The 27,229-nt window shown below is 42.5% G+C and overlaps 1 protein-coding gene and 1 long non-coding RNA gene across 3 annotated transcripts in view; both read left to right on the top strand.

Moving 5' to 3' along the window:
* GLI2 (GLI family zinc finger 2) overlaps positions 1 to 27,229 on the top strand; it is a 284,491-nt gene that overhangs the window by 201,021 nt on the left and 56,241 nt on the right. The gene's annotated exons all lie outside the window — the stretch shown is intronic.
* LOC144583630 (uncharacterized) lies at positions 276 to 26,657 on the top strand. The gene is made up of 2 exons (XR_013537539.1): positions 276 to 6,182; positions 11,484 to 26,657. It is a non-coding gene; the product is annotated as an uncharacterized LOC144583630 (long non-coding RNA).

Raw genomic sequence — 27,229 nt, 5'->3', positions numbered from 1 at the left:
CTTCCTGATTACCAGCGACTATGATATGATCTGCCATCCCTATTAGACTTCACTGTTCCCTGTGAGTTTAGTTTTAGTCCTCACAGTACCTAGGAAAGCAGTGAATTTCACCAGGAACAGTATATTGTTGCAAACTATCTTTGCTACTCTGTAAAGATGTTGACAATTGTTTGGTCTCAAATGGACAATTAAGAGCCATTAGCTTTACAAAGTATGCACTCCATGATTGTTGATATAGACCAATCCAGCTGCCAACATTTTTTAAAAAATTGTTCTGGGAAGCTTTCTACAAAAACGGTCATACGGAGCACCCGCCCTTCCAAATTTACCACTACATCACAGAAAGAAGAGAGGAAGGCTAGGTGTCCAGTATGCCCAGTTCTATTATTACTGACTAGTGGCATCCATTCAGGGTTTTAGTTGGGATCCTTTCCTAGCATTGTCTCGAGATGTCAGGAATCAATCTAGTCTGGAAACTTGGAATCTGTAACCTAGAAAGTTCTGCATGAAAGCATGTGTTCTACTACTGAGCTGTGGCTCCTTTTCAGACAAGGACTTGTGCAAAGGCATCTGAACAGGTGGGTAGAGTAAGAATAAGCTGGTGCGTCCCTGCTCTTCATACAGAGGATCTAGTCCTCCATCCACCGCCTTTAAATGCTGTGAGAGAGACACATTTCTCTGTCTATAATGGAGGTAAGGTGGAGGGTGGGTATAACTGACACCTAGCTAAACATGCAGAGGGTTGGAGTTCAGAGACGTTTGGTGCTAATAGCGGTGGGGAACATGAGACCTTTCAGATGTCCTATCATCCCGGACCATTGGCCCTGTTGACTGAGGTTGAAGGGCATTGGAATCTCAACAAGTTCTCAAACTAAGCAAGTCTTCAGCTAGGGTATTGACGGGGAGTGAATCTGCTGAGAATTCTCTGCTGGGGAGCTCTGATTAATATACATGTGAGTGTGTGCATGTACATGCACATGCACACAGACACACCGCAACAGAGAGCTCTTACCAAACCAGAAATCTAGCATTCCATAAGGTGGAGACTTGTAGTGGCACCTTGTGCAATAGGAAAAAGTAGGTCCATCTCCCCAGTTTGAATTGTCTTTTCCTCCTTAAATGTTGTTGGGTTTCCCTTCCCGCTTCAAAAAAAATGACAGAAACCTTTGAAGAAAAACCCCTAACTCAGCTTTCCTAAAGAGTGCTGACAGTCTTAACGCCCTGAGGGCTAAACCTGTATAAGCTGTGTGCTGGATCTTGACTGAGCAAGAGACTTCTTCAAAGAAGCTTCTTTCCTGTGGTTAAAAGTTGTCAGACACTGTGAAATGTAACAAGAAAGGTAGCATTGTTTTTAGGTTGATGCCCTGGCACGTTTAAGGATGCCGTCTCAGCACTCTTGCTGTTATTATTCAGGCAGAACTACAAAGGGCTGCGTAAGGTAGAACGCAGTATGGGAGGATTTTTCTTCCCCACTCCCATCAGTAAAACAGCTGTTCCGGAATACTCCTATTAAAGAAAACAGACAGAGGTCAATTTTGAACATGTGCTCTTGCCCTGGCCTAGAAGGGGGAAAGAAAAATCTTTCTAATAAAGGCTTCAGCGATCAATATCTCCTGCTTGGCTTTGTTAGATCCAATATTTTTCATCCTACACTCTGTACAACATGTTTGCTCAAGCTGTTTTCCTTTAGATGGCTTGGACTGCAACTAACAGCATATCGCAGGCTGGCTGAAGATGGTAAGGACTGACATCCCACCATATCTGGAAAGTATCCTGTTGATCTTTCTAGCTCTACCTCTGTGACCCAAGGGGCCCATAGGATATAAATACCACAAAACACTGTCAGTCAGATGACTAAATGTAGCTCAGGTAATGAATTGTTGCATCAGTGATAGGGAAGCTAGCCTCAGATACAAGGAGTCTGTTGTTATTGCTGTTATTAAGCATTAATTACCTCTGACCCACTGTGCTGAGATTCAGTCATGATTCAGTGTCATGCCTCACTGCTAAGGGATAAGCCACAAGTGAGAGCAAGTCCCAAATTTCAGCTGCTCAGAAGCAGAAAAATGTATGGCCTGTTCTTGACATGTTCTTTTCCTGAGAGTAGCTTTGCGTGTTTACACCTCTACACTTCATTACCTGTAAGGAGGTAAGGTAAGTGAGGTGGGGGAGTTTGTGTGGCATTTCTGAACAGTTGTATCTAATGTGTCAGACATGCATTTGACCAGATCTAATCGCTATGGGAATGCAGAAGGATATTATTCCCAAGTACTTACTGATGTCTGTGAGAGAATTAAGGTCTAATTCTAAGCATATTGTAGTGGATGACAGTGGAACCTGTATCTGAGAAAACATGCATAGGATTTCACTGTCCGTGAAGGCTTTCACGGCCGGCATCTAATGGTTGTTGCGGGTTTTTCAGGCTCTTTGGCCGTGTTCTGAAGGTTGTTCTTCCTAACATTTCGCCAGTCTCTGTGGCCGGCTTTTCTATGGCCGGCTTCTTCAGAGGACAGCACTCCTCTGAAGATGCCGGCCACAGAGATTGGCGAAACGTTAGGAAGAACAACCTTCAGAACACAGCCAGGGAGCCCAAAAAACCCACAACAACCATTTCACTGTCCGTTATGCTTTACCACCTGACACAAATTGAAACAGGGAGATATGCATCTGCAAACAGGAAGTGCATATGGTTCATGTTTACATGCACCTGCATACATGAACCATATGTCTCCAAGTTGACACCAGCCAACTTGGAGACATATGTTTCCCTTTCATTAATTTACCTGAAGGCTGGATCCATTTATCTAGCTATCTATCTGTCTACCTATCTATCTAACTTCAAGACTGCTTATCTAACTAAATGGTCACTCTGAAGTGTACAGCAATTGAAACAGCAACTCCCCCCAAAAAACAAATAAAAACAATACAACATACATTCATACAAATATGATCATACAAACTGTGCCATATAAAGTGCAATGGCAGGTAAAAACTTATGTATCACCAAGTACCATTAAATGCCAAAGACAAGATGGCCATTATGACTTGATTCAGACAAAAAAAACCCCAAACCTAAAGCAAAACTTCTCCAGTGTTGTTACAAGGACGATATCAGCAGTATCCATTTCTTTCTCCAGTCAACCTTACTTTGTTGCTTGCTCCAAACCATAACAGACAGTGGTTAGTTTATTTGAGCAGGATGATAAACCTTTGGAAAATAATTCTGGGAGCTGTATTCCAAAGCTGCCTCCATTTCATTGCAATCATATCCCTTCCATGAATAGGCTGTTTAACACTTCTTCCATTCCCACTTTCAACTTCTTGGATGGCATCAAGATGGATACCATCCTCTACACAGGATGATTTTCCCAAGCTTGACTTATGAGGATGAAGGGAACCTTATATAGCAGTGGTCCCCAACCTTGGGCCTCCAGATGTTCTTGGTCTAAAACATCCTAGAAGCCTTCACCACCACCTCTGCTGGCCAGGATTTCTGTGAGTTGAAGTCCAAGAACATCTGGAGGCCCAAGGTTGGGGACCACTGTTATATAGGATAAATCAGGCTCCAGTTAGCACATAGCCTTCTGTGCTTTGAATCTTTCTTCTTAAACATTTTCTGTGGGGAATTTTTTGTGAATAGTCCATTCAATCTAAAAGGGGCATTCTGTCTAAAAGATAGCTGTTTCTAGTCTCAGTTGATAGATTTAAAAAGTGACAGACCTGCCTTTAAGGTTACTTTCAAAGAAAGAAGCTCGTAAGTCAGTTTAGATTTGTAACACATATTCCAACAACGCTTCACTGCTTGCTCTTGTGTACTTTTCTACAAGAATTGTTTTTTAACTGGTTGACTTCTTTTGATTAATGGTTCTTTGCTTCTTCAGAAGTAGAACTTCTTCCAGATTTAAAATTAGCAGCTGAGAGAGGCAAGAGTTGTTTTCTTTTTACCTGTCCAGTCAAATTCACAATGTTTTGTAAAATATACATCACACAAAAGATTTCTGGGAAGTTGACATTAGATTCTATAGAGCTAAGTTAATTTAACCACAGTTTCCCTCTCCATAGCGAATCCTAGTTTGATATCCCTTTGTAGTAAATTAGAGGTCTCTAACAGAGACTACTTAGCACCCTCATCAATCTCAGTTCCAAGATTTCATAGGGGAAAAAAATCTACAGCCTTTACATTGATATGCAGTTGTATACATCTCCATTATAAGTAAGCTCGTTGCCACTGTCCACGTAATCCTTGCCCTCTTTATTTATTTAATGAGAATAGCAATAATGGAGAATTGAAAAGAGGTAATGTACAAGTCTGGGGTTTAACCTTGTCATCTGCAATGACAAAGATCCTTATGACCATAATACTTATCAAGAAACAGGGTAAAGGGAAAGAAATCATGTGTATATTTCATTGTTGGATAATTCCCTTGAGCTCCTTTCCAAGTCTGCTGTTGTTCTAGAAGCTCTTTCAGAGCCAAAGGAAGGAGAGTTTTTGGTTTTTTATGTTTATAACTCTTTCAGTTCTGTGGGTTCAGAGCAGGTTACAATATTTTCAAACTAATAAAACGTTAAAAGACACCAGGAGTGTGAAGATAAAAATATAGCTGACGTGATCCTAAACATATCCTAGGAAGCTAGAAGGCAATCTAAATCAATTTCACTTGTTCTGTTGTTCAAGTTCGTTTAGTGGGCTGCGTGGTCAACATAAAAGAATCATAGCCAGATTTTAAAGTGATGATAATCCCGTTGCTTACTTCATTTACTAAGTAGACAAAACAATGAAATCATTAAATCAACTTTTATCAAGGTTCTCTTTTATTGAGCTGGCTGATTAGCTCAGAGTGCTAATATCAGGCTACAGAGCCAGAGATTGGGAGTTTGATTTGCCCACTCTGCATCCCAGAAAAGCTAGCCTGTGGTGCCCCGGATGAAGGGACTGTTAAACCATCTTTGAGAATAAGAAAACTCTAGAGAGGATTGCCATAAGTATGAATTGACTTGATGGCACAAAATTAATTATTCCCTTATATTCTTTAGTTTGTGATTGGGCTGCCATCTACATGACACATTCAAATCAGTGAATGTTTGGAGAGTCCACTTCTTGCCCAGGTTTGAAATATTCTGCTGTAACAAACTCCCAAGAAAGTCAGGATCATACATGTAGGTAGGTAGGCTGTTTGGGAAGCTGAAGAAAATCAAAGGGAACTGACAGATTCTAAGTGTGAACTATGTAAACCCAGAACATTCATCTTTTGTGGAGAAGACTTCTTCAGCAAAAAATTTTTTGCAATAGCAAGAGTCTGCCTATCAGTCACTGAGAAGTTCTGCAAGAAATTATGTCATGTGATTTTTTTAAAGAAAAATGCAAGGTCCCCTCTCCCACTGTTATTGACATAGCTTAATTTCAGTTATACAGTATGCTACTTTTCTTCAATAATCTGTGTCCAATAAATAACACTAAATAAGACTCATGTATTAATAACTTGGAATATTTATATATATAATAATTGCAGATAATTTGAACAACTTCAAAGAAGACTAAATGAATGTTCCATTAATCAGAGGATCAAGTCAATATTATAATGAAATTAGCCAGGACAGGCAGTGTAATTCTATTTTATGCTGTGGGGAGCTGCAATACTCACAGCCTCCAAGAAAGCAATACTGTGAATCTGGCAGAGCAGAAGAGAGGGCGGAAAAACATGTTTGCTTCCCTGTCCCAAAATGTTTTTAAAATGCCCTACACACATTTCATTATATTGGGAAGTATCCACTCCAAGGCTGGAGTAAAAGGACAGTTGCCATCCTGACTGACAGATTCTGGGTATACTAGTTTTTTAAAAGTAACTTTTTTTCAGAAGTCTTTTTAGGCCAGATAGATGAGACAAGAGAAAATCCCACAAATCCACAGTCTCTCTTGGCATGCTTAGTAGACAGTTCGCCAATATGTCTTCTTTTGTCTCTCTCTCTCTGCAAATTCAGGCAACGAAGGGTTGCACAGGTTTCTCTGGTGAGGTGAGGGCTACAGAAAGAGGAGTGTGTGAACTGCTGGATAGATTGCTGGTTTAGGGAGTTTGATTCCCCACTGTGCCTCCTTGACAGGGACTGGTCCCTTCCAGCTCTGTAATTCTAAGATGATGATGGTGGTGATGATATCTAAGGTCTTGTTTCCTCTTGCAAGGAAGGTGTGACAAACCCAGACCTACTGGGATCTGCCACACGTTAACTAAGCTGCCACCAACCATTCCCTATAAGAAGTCACACAGACCAGGGATGGATTTTCAACAAATAAAAGAACAAGGTTTATTTAAATCACACACAGGGAAAATAAAATAATCAGGTGAATAAGATATAGTAACGTGGCTTAGTTTCACTCATACATACACACAGTTTGGTTCACACAGAACCCTTAACTTGAAGCACAGACCCTGAACCTATCAGTTCTGGCTAACCAACAGACACCTGAACCTATCAGGTTGGTACTCTGACACACAGTAGTACCCTGTCTGACACACAGACTCCCACACCAGCTTCTTCTTCCCAGCTGCTGCTTCTTCACATCCCAGCGTCTCCTAAACTCTCCACACACGCTCCACATATATATACAGTACAGCCCCTCCTCCTGATGTCCCGCCTTCCACTCCCCATAGGATGGAACTTTCCCTCCAAACCCATGACAGACAGGTAACATCAGTGCTGTATGTAACACCTCCCCTCTTTATAAGTTGTTTTGTAGGGGGAAAGCTAAGGTGCTTTTTCCCAAAAAACAACCTGGATAAAACACACAAAACAGTTATACATACCATATCATACTTACTTATACTTACATTCTAAGTTAACCATAGCAATTAGGCATTTAAACATTTACCATATACATTACATCAATTTACCTTTATTCATACAAACCAAATCCAAAAAAACCAGGTACATTTAACTTTTTGTCATCAATATATATACATAGTCCATGTTCTTTCGCCGTCTTCATTCTTCAGGTCTTCTTGACAAGGCGTCAGCAACACAGTTCACTGACCCTCTGACCACCTTCACTTCAAAGTCATAGTCCTGTAGGTTTAAAGCCCACCTCATAAGTTTGCTATTGTGGGTTTTCATTGTCTTTAACCATTGCAGTGGTGAATGGTCAGTGCACAGAACAAAATGTCTTCCCCAGATGTAAGGCTTGGCCTTCTGGATCGCGTAGACTATGGCCAAACACTCCTTCTCCACGGTTGCCAAATGTCTCTCACCTTTTTGGAGTTTCCTACTCAGGTAGGACACTGGATGCTGGTCACCATTCTCATCCTCCTGGCACAGAACTGCTCCTACCCCGCTGTTAGACGCATCGGTGTAGATGATGAACTCCCGGTCGAAGTCTGGAGCACGCAGCACTGGATAGTTGATTAACGCCTCCTTCAACCTCTGGAACGCCGCCTCACAGTCGCTGGTCCACGGGATGCGGTCATCAGTCTTCTTCCTCGTCAGATCGGTCAGCGGAGCCGCAATCTCGCTAAACCTCGGGATGAACTTTCTGTAGTAGCCCACCAACCCAAGAAATGATTTGACTTTTTTCTTGGTGTTGGGCCTGGGCCAATCACGAACAGCTTCTATTTTGGCCTCTAGGGGTTTTATCACTCCTCCCCCTACCTTGTGACCCAAGTATTTTCTTTCTGGGCTACCCAGCTGCAGTTTGTTTTCTTTGCAGAGCCTAGGCCAAAGCACTCCCTCCCCTGGATTAAAGTGCCTCTCCCCGGCTTTCTGGTCATCCCAAACTTTCTTTCTGACCTTTTGAGCTTGCAGGGTCTCTGCTGCTAGCTCTAGGTTTCTCTTTAGGTCCTTCCTTAAAGAGTCTATATATGTCACAACGTCTTGTGGGTCATCCTGGGTGGTCTGCTCCCAATTTTGTTTGATCAAATCAAGGGGCCCTTTCACCCTTCTCCCAAATAAAAGTTCAAATGGACTGAACCCGGTACTGGCTTGTGGCACTGATCGATAAGCAAACAAAAGGGATTGCAGCTTCTGGTCCCAGTTGTTTGGATTCTCTGCCAAGTAAGCCCTAATCATGCACATTAGAGTCCCATTGAACTTCTCAGTTAACCCATTACTTTCAGGATGATAGGCAGTGGTTTCCTTGTGCTTAATTCCACAGATTTGCCATAAGCGTTTCATGAGCTTCGATGTGAACGATGCTCCCAAATCTGTGATTATTTCTGAGGCAAATCCCATCCTGGACATATACCCCACCAAGGCATCTGCCACTGTGTTAGTTTCAATGTTAGTCAAGGGAATGGCTTCAGGGTACCTCGTGGCATGGTCCACAATGGTGAGAATGAACCTGTTCCCCCTCTTTGTGGCCTTGGGCAAAGGTCCCACTATATCCACCCCTATGCATTTGAACGGAGTGTCAATCACAGGCAAAGGGCACAACTTTGCTTTGGTCCTATCGCGGCTATTCCCCTGCCTTTGACACACATCACATTGTTTACAGAACTCCCTGATCTGCTTCCCTATGTCAGGCCAGTAAAAATTCTGTGTGATTCTCTGCTGTGTTTTGTTCACCCCTAAGTGTGCAGCAAACATGTCAGAGTGCCCCCTTTGTAAGATCATGGGGCGATACTTTTCAGGTACCACCAGCTGACTTCTGATCCCATCTCCCCCTTTTGAGATATTCCTCAGGGTCTCTCTATACAAAATCCCCTTTTTCTCCAGAAATCTCACTGGGGTTTCAGGTGTTAGCTGGGCGTCAGTCACCTGTTCAAAACACTTTTGGAGAGTGGCGTCTGCCTTTTGCTCCTGTCCAAATCTGCTGTCTGTGGTTAAGGTTTCCACCACAGCTTCTGAACTCCCCCCACCTGCTTCCGTCTCTGGCTCATCATTACCCCCCTGAACTGTCCCCGTGGTGGCTTGTGAACGTGTAATCACTAGCACCCGTTTCACATGTTCAGCCAGGTCATTTCCCACGAGCACGGCTGCTGGCAGAGTCGATGAAATCGCTAGCCGCCAAACTCCCCTCCAGCCTTGAAAGTTGACAGGTACCTCCGCGACTGGCAGTGAGATTACCTGCCCCTCAATCCCTGCCACCTTCATGCTCTCATTTGGGATTACATATTCCCTAGGAATAATATCTGGATGGCACAGGGTCACCTGAGAACAAGTGTCCCGCAGCCCCCGATACTGACGGTCAAGTATTCCTACGTCCACCCCTGCTGTCTCAAACAACTGAGAATCTGTTCCCACCAGCAGGCAGCGCCTGACCTCTACAAGAGGACCATTTTCCTCAGCCTGATCAGCAGATGTAGCTGTTCCAGATTGAGTAGCCATGGCAACAGGCTCCCTCAGTGACAATGAGCCTTGCTCTTTCTGGACACAGAACACAGCTTTTGGCTTGGTTCCACTCGAATCCTGAGGCACAATTCCTTTTAGCTGCTTTAATTTCTCACACTCTGAGATTAGATGGCCCTTTCCCTGACAGAAATAACATTTTCTGGTGTATTTTGAATCTCTCTCATCTTGTTTTGGTTTTCCCTCCAAAATCTGAGGTCTTGGTTTCATGTCTGAGGGCTTCCCTTCACCATGGGCCCCTCCCCCTTGCTGGCTTTTCTCTGGTCCCTGAGAGTACTTGCTGTAGGTTTCTTTAGGTTTTCCCATCGCTTTCCCCTCACCCAAGGGCTTTCTTATTTGGGAAATAAAATCTGCGATCTCGGCTGCTTCTGCCACAGATTTTGGTTTCCTTTCCCTCACCTGGAATTTCAGTTCCCCATGCAGGACTGAATAGAACTGTTCCAGCGCTATCAAGTCTTTGAGCTGCTGAAAGGTCTCTGTCCCCTCCTGAGATAGCCATTTCTCTAGCAGCCTCACCAATTGGGCCCCCACTTGGGTAAAAGTCTGCTCTGGTTTCTTTGTGAGGGACCTGAATCTTTGCCTCAGCTGCTCCGCATTTATCCCATGTCTTGCAAACACCAGTTTTTTACACTCTGCAAAATCTTTCATCAGTCCCTCTGGCATCTCTGAATAGACTTCGGCCAGGCTACCACTGATTAAAGATCGCATGATGGTCATCTTCTCAGTTTCCCTCACACAAACGCTCTTTCCACTAAGGAAAAGAACACCTCAGGACAATCTCCCTTGTGACAGGGAATTTCTTCAGGTCAGCCTTAGACAATTGGCCTCCCTCAGAATCCCTATTGTTATTATTGTTCTGATTCATCAGTTCCAATTTTCTTAATTCAAACGCCATTTTCTCTCTCTGCAATTCCAATTCAATTCTCTGTCTCTCTAATCTTTCTTCTTTTTCCATTCTCTCTCTCTCTCTCTCTAATTCAAATTGCCGTTGTTTCTCTCTTTCCCTCTCCTCCATTTCCCTCACCCTCAGTTCATGCTGTTGGGCCAGGAGTATTTTTCTGAGTTCTGGGTTTTGTTCTCCCGTGCTGTCACCTTGCACTGAGCCAAATTCATCCTCAGAACCTTGGTCAACCTGGGGGTCTTTCACTTCACCCATTTCTGCCATTTGGCTTCGAGTCAAGGGCATAATCCCCCCCCCAGAACAGGCTACTTTAAAAAGTCAAGCCTCAAAATAAAACGACCACTTTTTTTTTCTTTTGCCTCAGAACCAGCTTTCTATAGATTGCTGCTGTCCTTCAGCACTACTTGCAACAGTTGCGAGCTAGAGTCTACCCCCCTCTGCTGGGCCTCTCAGCAGACAAGCTAGCTCACTGCTATTTCACAGTTTTGCCTCAGCTTTTTTCCCGCCAAAACCAGGCTGCCTCAGAGCACCCTAATCTAGTCTCCCCAGTTGGCACGTTCTTCTACTAGCGCACCTCCCCGTGAGGTACACCTAGAAGATTACCTACGTGCTCTCAGATTGTCCCTGACTAGACCCCCCCTTGCTCTGGGCACACTTGCCAAGGCTTTGCTGGACCGCTGGACAACTGGACCAGTCGTATCCCACACGCTGGACACCAATCAATGTGACAAACCCAGACCTACTGGGATCTGCCACACGTTAACTAAGCTGCCACCAACCATTCCCTATAAGAAGTCACACAGACCAGGGATGGATTTTCAACAAATAAAAGAACAAGGTTTATTTAAATCACACACAGGGAAAATAAAATAATCAGGTGAATAAGATATAGTAACGTGGCTTAGTTTCACTCATACATACACACAGTTTGGTTCACACAGAACCCTTAACTTGAAGCACAGACCCTGAACCTATCAGTTCTGGCTAACCAACAGACACCTGAACCTATCAGGTTGGTACTCTGACACACAGTAGTACCCTGTCTGACACACAGACTCCCACACCAGCTTCTTCTTCCCAGCTGCTGCTTCTTCACATCCCAGCATCTCCTAAACTCTCCACACACGCTCCACATATATATACAGTACAGCCCCTCCTCCTGATGTCCCGCCTTCCACTCCCCATAGGATGGAACTTTCCCTCCAAACCCATGACAGACAGGTAACATCAGTGCTGTATGTAACAGAAGGGTATTTCTTTCTACCCTTAAAAGAGAAGATCCAAAAAAATATAATGTGACCACAAACGTGGTGTGTATAATATCCTCGATATAGCTTGAATACTGGAAAAGACTTAAAGGGGGGGGGAATAAAATTTAACATGCCAAATAGAATAAACAAAAACTAAACTGTAGTACTTGCTTTTCTCAGTTACAAAAATACCCACAGCTACTTGTTTACAGTTCAGAGGAAGTAGGATCTTCTCATATGGCTCGATAGTTTGCATCTGGCAACACCAGATTGGAAGTACACTTGGCCTCAGGCTGGCAAATGTTCTAAGCAGTGCTGGCTGGTCCACTACAACCAAAGGAGCACCATCCCACCATAGGCTCAAGCTATATACAGCCAGTCCTTACCAAGCATGAGAAGTCAGACCAGGACCCTGCCTATGAAACATCCAGCCTCACCAACTACAGTGGGCACCAGTTGCCACTGGTTTCTAAAGAGTGATGAAAACAATCTGAATACGTGAGAGAGGAGGAGCCTTCGGGCTATAGGGTGAATGCAGCCCATGGAAGAGAAGAGTGTCCACCTGCTGTGATCAAGATAAGAATTGGGCTGTGCTTTGACAGCAGATTGCTCCCAGGGAAGGGTAGCTAGAACTGAGCCGTAATTAATGGGGAAATGCCTGGTAAGAATCATAATTGGCCCTGCTGACTCTGTTTTGGCCTTACACCTGCTTTGTGTTTAAGAGCTGCACACTGCTTTTAAACCCGCTTCGAATACACCTAGACTGGTGTTCACTCTACATTTTGACTTTGCCAACAAAGTTAGCCAGTTTGGTTTTCCTTCCTTTCCATTTATTTTTGAGTCATGGTAGGGAAAAAAATGCTGTTTGTGCTAGAAGTCACACTATGTATGATCAGTCGTCAAAATGATGTCTCCTTACAACAAATCCCTCATAACCTCATGTTTCAGCAGTATCTGCTGTTCTAAGATGATGATGATACTTGGTCTAAAATTGCAAGACCTCACACTATGATGTACAAATGGAAAACAAGTCAGCATGTCCATAAGTCAGGCGATCCCTATTTGTGGCAAATATAGGATCTTCGCAACCTTTGCAAAACTGGACTGACAGAATTAGATCCAAATCTGAAATATTCTGAAATCAAGGGGAATTTGTCTTTTTGTTGTTGTTGTTTCTTCTTTGGCCTGTATTTCTTCTTCTTTAAAATCATTCAGAGGTTTCTTGTGATGCAGCGTCACAATATTGCTGTCACTTATAAACTGTTCTACTGCTGTTGTTTATAGTTAAGGGTTTTCGTGGATTTTTGTTAAGTCACTTTTCATATAACTAAATGAGGAAAAGGCAACATAGGAAGAGGAACTGAAGGACTTTAGGACACTTTTGATCTCCCTTTCTGTGGAAGGCTCATGAGCAGAGAACTCCCAAGCATAAAGACAGAAAGCTCTACCGCCTAGAATTTGGATAAGTTACTGTTCAGGGTACAATTCTTAGACTCTCCCAGCAGCCATGCTAAGTGGTAGCTCTTGGGGGCAGTAGTTCTCCAAAAAGTAACTTTTCCAGGCTGTGTGCTGAATATCCCACATGCTGGACATAAAAATGTCATGGGCTGAGGCAGGCTATCAATCCACAGAATGAGAAGATCTCCTTGTTCCCACACAAGACCCTGAAATGACGTGAGTCTTTGAAAGCAATGGTTCTTAATTTTTATTTTTTATTTTTTATTGCCAGTGCAGACACTAGGTCTTCTTACAAAGAACTGGTGAACTGGCAAGAGTCTTGATGAAGTGATTGCTTGCCATGTGATTTCTTTTGCTGAAAATTAGCTTACTTTCAAACCAATTAAAAGTAGTTTCCTTTCAAACAAAAATCAGGGTCCTTTCACAAAGAGTTTGGTGTGATATCAAGATCTGAATGCTAACTTGCCAAAGGATTTGGGTCACAGGATTTCATTTTGTATCGTGGTACAAATTTGAACTACAGAGATTATAAAACATGAAACAATTGCCTACATTTAGGTAATTTATGAATGGTAGATCAGATGCAACTTCCATCGTCTTACGGTTTATGCACCCTTGTATAAAAACACAGAGCGCTGAAATTTGATGAATGATATTATTCAGACCAGACCATAACTAGTGCTATATATATACTGCAGTTCCATGGTTGAAATTTTAACAATCATAGAATTTAGTAATACATGCAGAATTTATGCAGGTGGCAAATGGATGCTTTTGGAGGTACCCAGTATATATTATCTAGATGCAGAATTTTACCTGGTTCTCACAACTCAGAGGTAAAATTACAGTGCATTTACCACTCATAATAATAGCATTATGAGAAGTAACAAAAGTAGTTCAGTTCTACTGACAGCCTACTTACTCTGTCTCACGCTAAACCAAAATCTACGAGGAGGAATATCAGTTTGTACGACATCAATCTAAACTCATGTACAATTCTGTGGCATTAATATTTTTACCACCTTCAATTATACTTATTCAAAAGGTACAGAGTCTCCTTTCTAACGCGTGTGTATATAGTTTGCTAATGTGTCTCAAACTGGTGCCTAAAACCATAGTATCTTACTTAGAACATGGAAAGAATGAATGACAAATAACATAGTTACATGTAATCAATTCATTATTCACATTTCAAGCGTTATGTAATAAGTAGACACAGTGTTATTTTGAGAGCAAAACAAGTTATATTTTCTAGCTGTTTTTCAATGTCACTTTTAAAGAGTTTTTAAAGACATTTTGGAGAAATTTTGATTGGAATTGCTTTAGTTTAATGTCATTTTCAATCCTATTTGTTAAAAAATCAAATCAGTGTAAATACAAAGACAGGAACCAAGAAAAAGAATACAGTATATTACGTTTAGAAAGCAATTTTCAAAGCTCTTCCTTTATTTTGCTTCTCATATAAAACAATATTGTTTGAGAGTGAGGTGTTACAGCCATGAACACTGAAATTCTGAAACTGAATATTTTGGAATGAGCTGTTGTGTGACACTAATAAAGTGCAACAACAAATGCAAATCAACATAGAATATGAAGCAGGAAAAGGAGCATTAAGATGTGGAACAGATGTATTTTGGAATTGCCACTTTGGTGAGTTTTGAGAACAGAATTAACAGAACTCTTGCAGCCACTAGGAACCATTGTTCATTCAATAAAGAAGTGTGCCATCAGTCAAGCACTGAAGGACATAGTCTTCTCCAGAAGATCCTAATACAACTCCATGCTGCAACATTTTTGACAGGAGGAGATGAGTCAACACAATTAGAATTAGGCCATGGAGTTTGAAAGATTCTGCATACTTTAGTCTAGTACTAGACCACCCAAGTGGTTGAGGTTGAATCAGGCCTGATTTGGCAGAGCTCTGGATCAGGCTGCCTTGCCAGGATTTCACTCAACAAAACACAGTCTTGAGGGAGGGGGGAAAAAATCAAAAGGCAGAGTTGGGTGCCCATCAGACTAATCTTCTTCACATCTGCAGTATGTTTTGGCTGTTCTAAATTCTTTCGAGCGGATGTCTGGAGGCCTTTAATTTGATGCTAAGCCAGACATGCATGATTGGATGTTCCATGTGCCAGAGACTCTAATATTGTATAACACTGTGCCGTGCATTCAGTTGCTCTTTTAACAATTGATATCAAAATGGATTAATAACAGAACATTAATGTCTGGCCCACTGAGCCTGCATTCTAATCTGGTGGCAAATCTCATTATAGATAGCAGGAACTTGTGTCTAACTAAACACAGAGGAGGCTGGGCTCTTAATCTGCCTCTTGTGATATGGTGCTCCTGTAGCACCAGTTTACATTTATTTAAAGGGTTTTCTTTGATATGGTTTCTGAAGATTCTTTAGACGCTTATTCTGTCTAAAACCACATGAGCATTTGGGAGCGCAGACCAGGTCCCTCGCCTGAAAACCTCTAATTAGATCCCACGTTGTGACCACATGGTCAAAATTATTGCCGCTTGAGCAAGGGATGCAAACTTGTGGTTCATAAATAAATAACATTAAAAAGGCCACTTTTCAAGTATGTTTTCCCTTTATGGGCAACCTTTTAAATCTGCTTAATCAACATTGTGCTTCCAACTCCTTTCAGCTTCATGTTAATCTTGTGACATTTCATGTTTGAGATTTCTCAGTTCTCGGTTTCTACTCAGTAACTCAAGAAACGACTATAATAGCTGTACAATGCAGGCTGTGAGAACAACCACACACAATTCTGTTCAGTTCTGGTTTTTTGCTCTGTGAGGCTAGCAAGAATGGCATGTGTTCAGAGACACTTCACAAGATCTACCTGAATTACTTTTGACTCTTGGAAACCGGCCCACGATTCATCTCCTCCACATGTGGTAGACAGTGTGCAGCAGACACTCATGTATAAAGGGTGGGAAATCAGCAACAGACTGAGTGGATGACGAGTGAGACAGGAGGGAATGGCGGGGAGGATACTGATGGGCCAGCCTGACTTGCTCAACTTCCTCCTCACACCTTTTCCTCTCTTGGTTCAGCAATGTCAATACCAAATGTTGAATGGCCATAGAGGGAGATACCCCGAGTCAGATCACCTCTTCATCACTGTCACCGCTGCCCATTTGTTGCCCTCCCACTCTGTGCCCAGTCTGTATGTCTGCCCAGAATAAGAAAGCTTCTCCTCCTCTTCATTGTCCTTGCCACTGCCCACACCCTTGGAGGAGAGTGAACAGGCAGCAGCAACAGAAGGAGAAAGAAGCCAAAGAACTGGACCATGGAGCTCTGTGAAGCAGCAGGAGGGTCAGGACCCACAAAGTGCCACACAACGACAACTCACCAGTTTGAGCATGACTTGCATTAGTGTGCACTTCCCCCAGTCAGGACCCCCCCCCGCCAATTTTGCAAGTTCCTCACACCAGGGCTCTGATGCCAAAGACAGAACATACCCAGTAAGTATCGTGGGTGAAGAGCGAGAGGAAGGGAAACACGAGGTCAGGCTAGGCAATCCCATTCTTTGTCACCATTCTGTCTGTTTCCTGTACCTCTGAACACAGAGACTCCATACTTCAGTCACAGGACAGATGGAACTTCTTTTATTATAATATTCTTTCACTGGACACAAGTCAATCATGGTTTAGTATTTTAAGCTCCGTTGGTTTAAAGGAAGAGCAAAGTGTTCAGTTAATGAGAGATGCAGCCCCAAGAATCTGAACAACTGAATGATCAGAAATAATTATATGTGTATATGTTTTAACAAAACATCACCCATTTACATGTAATAAGCACAAAAAGCATGTTATAGGTTCTATATAAGTCACTGTTTTTAAATAGTCCATGTAGCCTATTACACTGATTAATCAATAAGGATATCATTTCCCTCTCCCTCCCTTTCTTTCCTTTCTTTCCCCTTTCTTTCTTTTTTGGCCCAATCTCTGTGAAATATTCAATACTGTACTAGACAAGTCTATTGCCACTGTTTTCATATCATTGGTTAATACTAAAGGGTTGAATGCTCTCTTTCAAGATGGCCAGAAATTCTGTTGCATGGAAGTTTAGCATCTTTAAAGTGAACACAAACTGATGCACCCATTGCTCTGCAATGGTAGGAAGGAGTTGAATGGAAACACCCTAATACAGTACTCAGATTCTGGCTGATGTCCAAATTATCTTTTTGAATCATTGGCTTTTCTCCTAGGTAATGGAATTTTGTAATCCTCATCTAAACCACAGACTGCTGATTGATCCTATCCCTATGGTTCAGTATGGTTTTGTATATACCTATAAAAGGTCTTTCTTCCCTTAAGAGGATGTGGACCCTACCCTGCCTGGGATTTCTGCTTATTGCTAGGTAAAACAACACTGAAAAGGCATCTTTCTACCAGGTTTTCATCAACACCTATGCCTGCTTCAATTGAATTATCAGTTAGTTCAGGGTAATGCTAAGCTGAATGGAGGAATTGCCTTTATCTGCAAATGGTGTTACCTCTTTAGAGTTCATTTTTGTATCTGCCTGCAAAAACAGGTGCAAAAGACATGGCAGTCCAGTAGGAAAAAACATGTTTCTCTGTTGCCAAAATTGTACTTTGCCTACAAATCTGGGCAAACATATTGGATTAGTTGCAGCACAGTGTGTGTATATATGTGTTTGCACACAAATGTGTAAGGTAAAGGCAAAGGTTCCCCTTGACATTCAGTCCAGTTGTGTCTGACTCTAGGGCGCAGTGCTCATTCCCATCTCCAAGCCATAGCGCTGGTGTTTGTCCATAGACAGTTTCCATGGTCACGTGGCCAGCACGACTAGACACAGAACGCCGTTACCTTCCCACCGAGGTGGTACCTATTTGTCTACTTGCACGTGCATGTTTCTGAACTGCTAAGTTGGTAGGAGCTGGGACAAGTGATGGGAGTTCACTCCATCGCGTGGATTCGATCTTACAACCGCTGGTCTTCCGACCTTGCAGCATAGAGGCTTCTGCGGTTTAACCTGCAGTGCCACCACGTCCAAATACAAGTGGCCAGATCCTCAAATTGCTGTGAATGGCATGTATAGTTTGGTTCATACAGTCCAACCGCGTTATAGGGCAAGGAGATGTTCTATTCTCTGCTAGAGCTGAATTGAGGTAAAAGGAAGGCGGCTAAAGGGGAAATGAAAATTCCAGTGAGCATCAGCCGAGAAGGTGAGGATTGGCCTAGTTATTTCAGCAACTTGAATAGGTTCCTTTTTCCTGGAAAAATATATATGCACAAATGCATTCCCCACAAGTACACACAGTCCCCAGCTCAGACAAAAGACAAACCCTCTTCAACTCAGCACAACTTCATGATGAAAGGGTTGCAGAGGTTTTTTTTCCCACTTTCTGATTAAATTCCTCTAAATGCATAGCAGAAGTGCAGGGATTCATGGAGCAGAATAGCTTCAGGTTTCCCAGTGAGGTCCACCACTTTTCTCTCATCAGCTGACACTTCCTATCTCTATAACTCACTCTGAGGCATTAATAGAAGAAAGAATAAAAACTCCTTCCTTACAGCTGTGAACAAATCAAACAGCAAATTGACAAACATGACTGCTTTTAGCAACAGACTCTAGAGAGGGGGAAAGACACTGAGCAGAGAGGCAGGGCTCTCTTTGAAATCAGAGACAAGAGGGACTTATTGGTTAATAGTGGGTAGAATGACAGTCCCCCCCAGCCCAGAAAATGTTGGAGTTCACATGCTACCTGTAGTAGGTTTGGCTGGGAGGGACCTTTCTGGACTAGCGTGACTGTCAATCTAACCATCACTAACTAATAATTCCTTTTCTTGCCTCTGAATTAAAATAAAGCACACCTCTCTTTTGAGTCTTTTCTCTCTCTCTAGAGTCAGTTGAAGTCTGTTGTCAAAAGCAGTCCTGTTTGTCAGTTTGCTGCTGGATCTGTTCAATTGTAAGTAGTGAAACCTTTTTATTTTTTCTACTACTAACATCGACGAGTGAGTTATTGATACTGTAAGTGCCAATGAATGAGAGAAAAGGCTGGAGTACTCTGGAGAAGCAGTTCTGCTCTGTGAATCCCTGCACTTCTGCTGTGTGGCTAGAGGAATTTAACTCACAAATTCAAAACTCTGCAATAAGGTCCCTTCCTTTCAGCCAAAACTACTAAAGGCAGCAGGTGAGGTTGCAAAAACTCCAATAAAAACACCAGCTCACATCTGTTTCTTCATTGGGAGTGATATGTAGCTTATTCTTTAGTGCCTGAAGAAATGCACTTTTGCATACTGTATGATCAGAAGCTCTGTTCTTCCATGCTGATTCACATATCCAAGAAATAAGCCTGAGCTATAAGGCTGGGTTGCCAGATTCCAAAATGTACTCCAGTTCATACTTATACACTCAGGATACTACCGCCCATTCCCTCTTAGCTAACTGAAAGAAAGCCTGGCTGGCTCATACATTCTAAAAACTATTAGTATATTTAGTGTGTAATTCTACACACACTTACTCAAGAATAAGTTCCATTGAGTTCAAGGGGGTCACTTCTTAGCAGACATGTATAGGATTGCACCATTAAGGTCTTTTATTTGCATTAGTGCTCTTTATATAGAACTTAATTAGGGTCACTTTCAGTGCCTGGCAAAACGCTACGGTGCTAGGATAGCAGCCAAACATTTCTTTTAAAATGAATCATATTCTTTTTTAAATTAGCAAAAAAAAAAAAGAAGAAGAATATAGGGGGATGTGTGTTTTTTCCACTCTGGACTAAGCACGCCTTTAAGAAAACCTGCTGAATGCTTTATGTAAAGAACATGCTTTATAATAGCTTTTTGGCTAGCATAGTGGCTTACATCATGCTATATGCTGACAGCCTACCATAAACATTATACCGTGCAAAAATAAGCCTTCTGTCCACTGCTAAATGGTAGAAGTCATATGGCATATGGCATACGTCACAGAAATTTCAGATCGTAAAGAGAGCCCCAGATAAAGCTTATTTTCTGCTGTTCTTTGACATAATCTTACATATGTGGATTCAGTAACAGGCACGCATAGAGGCTGGATTCCCCCTATTCTGATTATGTGCTGTTTCTCCCCCGTTCTCTTCCAGCCCAGCAGTCACAAGGATGGCAGATGTAATTGCTTAATAATCTGGCTTTTGATTAATTAACTCATTGAATCCCATACAAACTCATGCATTGCCAAACCCTTAAGATGCACTCCTTTTTTGAGGATATTAAAATGCAGATTAACTGACAGCCATACAAAATGAGAGGGAAAATAGAGTTGAATAAGGCAAAGATACCAGTCAGGGCCAGTTCTACTATTCGGCATTCTGAGGCAGTCATTTCAGGCCACAGGATGTATCTGTCATGAAAGGATAGCAAATGTTTCTCACTGCCAGCTCTGGCATGCCATCTGAATCCAGAATTTAATCCCCCCTTTCTAATCATATTGCTTGCAGAGATCTTTGCTTGAAATCTGGCAGGGTTTTCCCACATACACCACACACCTGACAGCTACTATGTCTCCACATTTCGTATACATCAGTACTAAAGCAAATTTTGTGATCTAGCCATTCTACCCATAATCTTCCCAGTCAGTGGGAGGGCTGGTGACCCAAATTTCAGAACTGATTTGGATTCAGGTTCAAGCAGAATCAAATGGAGTCTGATTCAACCAGGGGTACATCGGTATCCGTCCCAAGACACCAAAGTGCCATTCAAACCAAATGAGAGGATCAGTGCACAGCCCTAGTAAGAATGAGTCCTTTGCGTAACAGTAGCAAAAGTGCTGACTATTTGATAAACGATGCTTCTCATGGCAGTAGAAACAACAGCCCTTAGGAGGATACAAACAAGCCTCTCTTCCCTTTCCAACTAAAGAAGAAAGAAAGAGAGAATTTGGAATTTAAAAAGCAATACCAGCAGTGAGCCCAGCTATGCAGCCGACAATTGAATTAGCCAGAGCAGATGGTATTGAAGTGCCTTAACAAGGTCCACCTGCATTACGTGGTATCTCTTTCTAGAAACAGTTTTGTAACTCAATTTCCCTCCCAAAACATCAGTGTTTACTCAGTAGGAAATCTGCTTTTTGTCAGTTTAAAACAGTGATTTCTTTATTACCGCTCTGCAAAAGGAATGACAGTCGAGGGCTGGCACTGAAGCAAGTCTGGTTAAGCCTACAAGAGTGTTGTAATGGAAACAGGGTGAGCTTCGGGTCAAGCAGAATGGGATTTGCACACAGAGATGTGTCTGCCTAAAGAACTGAGCTGTGTGTTAAGAGGGTGAGAGCGGCGTCCTGCTGGAGGCCCAAAGTGGTTGGACGTTGAGCTGGTGCCATTTTAAGACATGCTACTGGTATGATGGGAGATATCCATTTGTGCTACATTCATTGATAAATCAATTAAGCGCTTGTACTTCCGTGTCAGCAAGAGAATTCAGCACATGCTTGGAAACAAAATCTTGGAAAAATGTCCTTTTCTTGACTGCATTTCCTAGCATTCCATGCCAGCACAGCCACTGGTAATGTTTGCTAGGAGATTCTGAGATACAGACCAAACAAATACTTTTTCCAAGCTTTCCTTGGAAAAAAAAATCCATTGGAGGTAATGAATTTCGTGCTGGGTCATTGTGTGAAATTGTCTTAGTGCTCACAATAGAACTGCAACAATATATAATGATAGTGCAACAGATTCTTAAGTAATTTTATTTTAGCCCATTTCAACTGTCAGAGACGATCATCTTGCTTACTCAAAAAGTGAAGGAATGTGTCTTGTCAAGACTAGTGCTGTTGCCAGCAGGTGGAAGAACGATCACATATTGCTGCTAATTGTGCCCTCTCGATTTGCCTGCCTACCTTCCTTCTGTACCTTTCACAACACATGCTGCTTTGTTGAAACCACTCCCCATCACTTCACCCACCTATATTTTACAAGCAGTGTTGGTGTTTTGCATGTGCATGGCCCTCTTGGTGGGTGTCACCTGTTCCCTGGGCATAGAGAAGAAAAAACACTGCCTTGTAATATCTTACAGGCTTTTATGGATTGTGCCATTTCTGATGGCATGAACTTTTTATGGACTAGGCTCTGTATCTTCAGAGACCAGAATGTTATCTTCCATTGGCCAATAAATGCAGAGGCCCTTTTCATTCCATCCACAGGGACTCCTGTGAGTCGGGCTTGGGCCAAGGGTTCTGAGATCTGGAAGGCAGGTATTATTACACTATAGCAAGCGCCCCTAATGAAGCACTGCTCCCCCCCCAACTAGAATGAACCTATTATTTTGCAATTGTTACTCAATGACCCACCTCTGTGAGATCACAAGAGTGCATCTCTGTGCCATCTCGAGGGGCCTGCTCATTGGTCTCGTGTTTTGTCCCTGAAATCAGTGAAAATGGCAAGTCACTCCCCCAGTGACCGTGGTCTGGTTTTACCCATCTTGGCAGGAAGCCAAAGCTGTATTATTGTGTATGACCACCGGCTTTAAAAACTAACATTAGTCTATCCTTTGAAAGAAGTTTATGTTTTGCTTGATTTTATATTGTGTTATATAATTGTCTTATACTAGATTTATACTGTGATTTTTCTGCTATAGAATGGCATAGAGGAAGGTGATCTAGGGGCCTCCCTATTGAACAATGTTATAGATCCAGGACTACCTCGGCATCCCCTGTGGAATATCCCATTTCAGGGCCTAATGGCAAAATATTGGTATCTCTCTGTGCATGTCTAGCAAGAGCTTCCTCGGTAGAGTTCCATGCCACGGACGAGAAGGACAGCTCTACGCCAGCCCCTCCATTCCTTGTTTTGTTGTCCCACTACATGTAGCAGCCAACCAGTCTGACATGGGGGGGAGGAGCTCCACTGTCTGTGGAGCCTCTCCAGAGGAGTCCAAATCCTGATTTTCCAAGGTCCAGCTCACGTGGATATTTATCTCCATCCCATAATAGCAGAACTTTAATTTTCAGTCTCTATACTCCCCATGTGTGATAGGGCAACAGAAGACATGACATGAGGAGCAGGGCCAGCTTTTACATGTAAATATTCACCACATTTTAAAGCACTTGTAACTCACTGCAGAGAGTGAAGAATATTGAGAACTGGCTATTACATGATTACAGAGGCAATAGTTCGGACAGAAAAAAAAAACCCCAGCATGATTTAAAGTGGAAAGATCATTTAAGTTAGATAATTAGATTTTTTTAAAAAAGATATTAGGACCTGAAGCCGAATGTTTGCTGCCTTTGATGTAGCATGGAAACATATGCCTGTAAATTGGCCTGCCAAGCATGTTAAAGAGCAACAAAAATCACCATTATTAAGTTTGAATCAAAGTTCTGTCCTTGCCACATTAATCTAATTTGGTTTCAAAGGTCCCCCATCTCAATTCTAATTCCTGTCTTTGATGTCTGCCTCCTTCCTGGCCCACTCCTGTATTAAAACCAAAACCAAAACACAACTGCGTAGCTGAGGTTCCCCTTCCTCCACCAAAAGAATTGGCCATCTATTATTTGTTCTTTTAGGCAGGCTCACTTTAAAATGCACGGGGATTGGCAAATACATTGTGAGAAAAGTGGATGCCCCCAAAGAGTTTTACGAGGGTAACCAAAAAACTGGAGTTGCACAAACTGGGACCGACAAATTTAAACACAGCCAACAAATGAATCTCTCTTTGCCACTGAGCAGGGACTGCACAAAGAAAAAGTTATATTTAGTTTGTCCAACCTCAGTATCCAGGGCAATACCACATAATGTATTGATCACACCTTAATTTTGTGTGATGTCTGAATAGATCTGGAATAAAGAAGGGGTGAGATAGGAGGGATATAAAGTGGAAGAGTGGATGGTAGCATTTTGGATAGGGATGGCTTGTCATATTTGTAAGAGCTCCTGCTCTGCGTAAAGATGCAAAGCCACTTTTTTTCCTGCTGTTTTGTTCTTGTTTGTTGTGTTTTTCTTGCAGGAATTGTTTTCATATGGCAGGCCATTGAAACTGGCATGGAAATAACTGGGGTGGAACAACTGAGGCTTTGCTCCAGGGCATCAAAAAGTAGTGGGTACTGAAATCTAGAAACGAATCTACTGGTAAATGTTAGGAAAATAAACCTCCTGACCATAATCCTACCTCTTTAAAAAAAGCATAAGCTTCCTCTTTCTTTTTAGAAGGCACCACATTTTCCTCTTCCTCTCATACCCATGAGCCAAGGGGACGTAGGCAAGAGACAACACTGTCAAAATTGCCCCAGTTGTCCTAATTTCTGGTTACAACTCTGGAAACTGGACTCTGACCTGGAATCTGAAACCATATCATCTGCTCAGCCTCCTCTGAATTCATAGCTTCTTCTACTGCTGCTTGTGTAGAGAGCAAGCCTAAATTCACATTGTGTGATCAGTAAAGGATCTACAGGACGTATACACACACACACACACATACACACATGCATGCAGGCATACATGTTAAAGACTTGTGGCCATCCAAAATGTGGCAAAACAATAAAGTCTTACAATGTTTCAAAAGAACATTGCTTCTAGTCTCATACTGCAGACTCTAAAACACGAATGGGGAATCTTTGGCCATCCAGATGCTTTGGGATTTTAGCTCCAAGAACACCTAGTGAGTATGGCCGATGGTATAGGATGGTATGGGAATTTCTGAAAGGCCAAAGGGTTCTCTGCTAGTGCCATGAAAACATATTTTGTGCCTCAGAAGGTTTGTAAATCACATGGTCTGGGCTGTAAAGAAAAGTAGCCAAATAGAAATGAGGAGGAGCACCAGATCTATGTCTCCCATGATCCGTACTGGCACATCTTTCATAATTTTTTTAGGAATGGTTAGTGCCCTGGATGTTATTGGCTTTTATTTCTTTAGTTTTTTTCCAGGAAGATGGCAGTTTTGATCGTCTGCTATATTTCAATATATTTGACATGGCCCTAAAACATCATCCCTTTTGCTCTGCTTTCGTTCTGCTGCATCAAGAGAACCACAGATGTTAAGAAAATTAAAGAGTTTTCCCTAGCCCATAAAGTTGAGAATACTCCCAGAAACAACGGACATTCCTGACGTCCTACTGATTATACAAGTCAGGTGTTTGTTCCTAATATATCTTTCTTGCCGAGCGCACCATTCCTGCATCCCCTCACATACCAACTGCTGTGCTGCCACGCTTTTTTTGGGTCTGTGGAGGAATGCATATCAGACTCTTAAGTCAGCAGGGTGGCTTTCAACATTGACAGGTAGGTGAGAACATGGCACCAGCAGGGAAAACTCTTCACAGCTGGTGAAATAATCTGAGACCTTCTTCTTATGCCTACACATTATGTTCCTAAGCAAGATGTATCCCTTTTCCTGTGATCTTGCTCCCTCTTTCGCTTCTTTAGTTCTTCAGACTCCACCTCACTTCAGGAAAATCATAGATGCTCTGAAGTTATTAGTCCTATGTTGGGGTTTTCTGCATCTGTAAACATTTCCAGACCTTTAAAAGCTCCAGGAAAGCATCCACGAGCAGAAAAGGGTGTCCTTTGTAGACATTCATCTTCCATGTGTAAAGGATGATGACAGAAATGGTGAAGGAGGGAGTAGTGCCAGCATGCACATCCCCATTCCCTTCCGTGCACGTAGGGCATGTGCATGAGGAGAACTCTTTAATGGTATTAATTCTAATATTGTTGCAAAACTATTGTCTGTAATGCTAGATGAAGGGAGGAAAAAGTACTGTACAGCCCTCTAGAGGTTTGGGGACTGCAATTCCCAGCATTCCTTCTCCTTGCCAATGCTAGGTGGGGCTAGTAGGAGTTGTGGTCTGGGGAAGAAAACTATCAGGAAAAGCTTGCCTCTATATCTGGGATGAAGGATGTCAAGGTGGAGATGTAAAGCTTAACTAATAGGTTCACCAGTGTGATTTGGCACTAGGAGAAAGTACTGTGATACAGTGTTTGTAACAGTGAGTGTTATGGGAGGAAGATTCCAGTTACTGCAGAAGGAGTGGACCCAGGTTCAGAATTAAAATGGCAGCCACCTGCATACCTCAACCAGCTCAGAGTTTGAAAGTAACTCATTCTGTCTCTTTTCCTCTCAATAATTAAAATGTAACTATATCACAAAATAACAGTTCAAATATGACCTCATGAGGAATATATCCCTTTTGCTATTCAACTCTTAGCACTGAAGTTCGTTTTATAATTGTGGGGGAAGGTGGCCTCACTTAATAGCAATAGGGAATTATTGCATAGTTCAGGCTCACACTGGCTTTTTCTTTGGGGTAAATACCAAGTGATAATAAGGGGGATTAGAAGAGAGTGTGCTTTGGACCAGTATGGATCATGATCTTGGCAGTACTTGTTGGGAGACTAAGGCATGAGAGAAGGGAATGTTCTATGCAGCCTCCACTTTATGCCTTAAACTAAGCTACTGACTTCTGATATAGTGGGGGATGCTGTCTCTTCCTCAGTGTTAAAGAAGGATTCACTTCCCGGCAGAAACAGTTGGCAGGACTATCCTGGTTTTTCAAATGTTGGTGGATTCTCCCTCTGTGCTATAATTCCAGGCATTTGTGCCAGGTGTTCCCCCATTCTTCTGTAAACCAATTGTTTGTGAATACCATATCCAATTCATTCTGGTCCAGTTTATTTGCCTCGCACAATTTGTTTTCAGCCAATTTGCAGCCCAGCCGATTCTTATTTGTATGTATTTGCATTTGACCAACTAGTAAAAAAACAAACACCCAAAAAACAATTAAAAGGGAGAAAATACAGGGCTCAGACATGAGATGGAGGAGAGTGAAGTTCACTGCCATCAACTTCTGCCCAGCCTTCTGCTTTCTTCTCTCCTTCCCCCACCCCACCCCCATCCGGAGCTGAGCAATTTTGACTTCACCCAGATCCTACCTTTCTATGAATCCATATTGCTTACTGCGGGGCATCGATGCCCAGCTGTCAGTAACTCCTGGATCTTTCAAAAATGAAAGCAGCCTCTCTGGATTTAAGGTAAAGGTAAAGGTTCCCCTTGACAGTTTTTGTCCAGTCGTGTTCGACTCTAGGGGGCGGTGCTCATCCCCGTTTCCAAGCCATAGAGCCAGCGTTTGTCCGAAGACAATCTTCCATGGTCACATGGCCAGTGCGACTCAGACACGGAACGCTGTTACCTTCCCACCGAAGTGGTCCCTATTAATCTACTTGCATTTGCATGCTTTCGAACCGCTAGGTTGGCGGGAGCTGGGACAAGCGACGGGAGCTCACTCCGTTGCGTGGATTCGATCTTACGACTGCTTGGTCTTCTGACCCTGCAGTACAG

The sequence above is a fragment of the Pogona vitticeps genome, chromosome 1 (assembly GCF_051106095.1).
Source record: "Pogona vitticeps strain Pit_001003342236 chromosome 1, PviZW2.1, whole genome shotgun sequence".
Classification (NCBI taxonomy): domain Eukaryota; kingdom Metazoa; phylum Chordata; class Lepidosauria; order Squamata; family Agamidae; genus Pogona; species Pogona vitticeps.
This window is presented reverse-complemented; position numbering and strand designations above follow the sequence as displayed.